The 1,503-nt window shown below is 43.4% G+C and overlaps 1 non-coding gene across 1 annotated transcript; it reads left to right on the forward strand.

Annotated features, from left to right (window-relative positions):
• The first annotated feature begins 990 nt into the window (after positions 1 to 990).
• On the forward strand, positions 991 to 1,096 carry LOC120106914. Its single transcript, XR_005508899.1, has one exon. It is a non-coding gene; the product is annotated as a small nucleolar RNA R71 (small nucleolar RNA).
• The last annotated feature ends 407 nt before the right edge of the window (positions 1,097 to 1,503 follow it).

The raw sequence follows: 1,503 nt of genomic DNA on the forward strand, positions 1-1,503 counted from the left end.
CTTCAGGGAATGGAGCCTTTGGAATGTGGGTTGTGGCAGATGGTGGACTAGCTGAAGAAGGTTTTGGGTTTTCATGTGATACATTCCTCTCCTCTTCTTCACCTTCCTTATTGTTACCCTCCCCAACCTTATTATCTATTATACGTCCACTCCTTAGGGTAGTCAAAGCATTGGCTTGCTTCATGATTTAGTCGAGTTTCTTGAGCCACGTATTGTCCCCTAGGATTACTCATTGGTTGACTTGGAAGCTTACCTTCCTCTCGCTTGTTTAATGCATTAGCTAGTTGACCCATTTGGGATTCTAGCTTAGCAATTGATTGCGTGTGAGAGTGCAATAGTTGTGTTGTTTGCCTCCAAACCTTGAAGGGCAGTCAACACCTTCTCCTCAAAGGCTGTTTTCTTTGGGTTGGAGGAGGAGGTGTTGAAATTGAGTTGAGGGACGGTAGGATGAAAATTCTGAGGGTTTTGAAAATTTTGGGAAAGGGTTGGGGTATTCGAAGCTTGCTGCCTCCAAGAAAATTTGGATGATTCCGCCATCCCGGATTATATGTATTGGAAAATGGATCATTACCCGGTCTGGGCTGTGTTTGGCAGCATTGATGTGTTCTTGCACGAGTTCGGAGAATTGGGGTGCTGAGGGGCACTCATGAATAGGATGCGATGGGCTAGAACAGATAGCACACTTGTGCTTGGGAAGAGCTGACATGTCCTCCTATCATTAGTTGGTCAATCTTATGGGACAATGCATCTACCTTGCTAGACAGGTCCATAGAATGACTTATTTCACAAATGGCCCCTTTTCTTTGAAAATCGGGGTGCTTGACGAGAACATGAAGCATGGTGGAGGGAGTTTTCATTAAGATTTTCAAATATTGCCATGCTTCATGCTCATTTCGAAGCATGAAAGTCCCCCCGCATGCAGCATCGATCATCTGACGGTTTCGTTCAGTCAATCCGTCATAGAAACATTGCACTAGCTGCCACTTAGGTATTTGATGATGAGGGCATTTACGGATTAGGTCCCGAAATCTCTCCCAAGTTTCATGAAATTCTTCTCCCTCAGTTTGGGAGAAGCTTGTAATGGCACGTCTAAACTGGTTCGTTCTTCCTATGGGAAAGTATTTTTTAAGGAATTCTTGTTGCATTTGATCCCAAGAACGAATCGAGTTAGCTTCTAAAGAATTCAGCCATTGTTTGGCTCTATCTTTAAGGGAGAAGGGAATAATCTAAGTTTCAGTCATCAGTGAAGTTCTGAATCTTGACAGTGGTGCAAATCTCAAGGAATTCATCTAGGTGTTTATATGGGTCTTCATTGGTGAGCCCATAAAAAGATGGGAGCATTTGGATCACACTAGACTTTATTTCATATTGTACAGCTGCTACTTCAGGTAATCGAATGCAAGATGGGGAAGTGTAAATGGTGGGAGTAAAGTACTCCCTCAGGAGTTTGGGTTGTTCTTCAGCCATCAGAGGTGGGGATGATCTAATTTTGATCTTAGCTCG

This window comes from Phoenix dactylifera, unplaced genomic scaffold (assembly GCF_009389715.1).
Source record: "Phoenix dactylifera cultivar Barhee BC4 unplaced genomic scaffold, palm_55x_up_171113_PBpolish2nd_filt_p 000686F, whole genome shotgun sequence".
In the NCBI taxonomy this organism is placed as follows: domain Eukaryota; kingdom Viridiplantae; phylum Streptophyta; class Magnoliopsida; order Arecales; family Arecaceae; genus Phoenix; species Phoenix dactylifera.